Here is a 209-nt window from a genome sequence, read left to right as displayed (position 1 = left end):
GTATAAGCAAGCGTGTGGATTGGTATTTATTATATTATGCTTCATACATTCATATGGTTCCTTGCTTACTAACAAAACCACTCCCATCAATAAATTTATTATATACTGATGGTGTATATACACCCCAAAGTACACCCGGGTGTATACTCTGGTTTCCTCTTTGGGCTGCTGAAATATTATATAAACTTAATGCCGCCAAAATACTATTA

The sequence above is a fragment of the Eimeria mitis genome, genomic scaffold, assembly GCF_000499745.2.
Source record: "Eimeria mitis Houghton genomic scaffold, Emh_scaff3655, whole genome shotgun sequence".
Classification (NCBI taxonomy): domain Eukaryota; phylum Apicomplexa; class Conoidasida; order Eucoccidiorida; family Eimeriidae; genus Eimeria; species Eimeria mitis.
The sequence above is the reverse complement of the archived record's forward strand: the minus strand, read 5'-3'. Positions refer to the sequence as shown.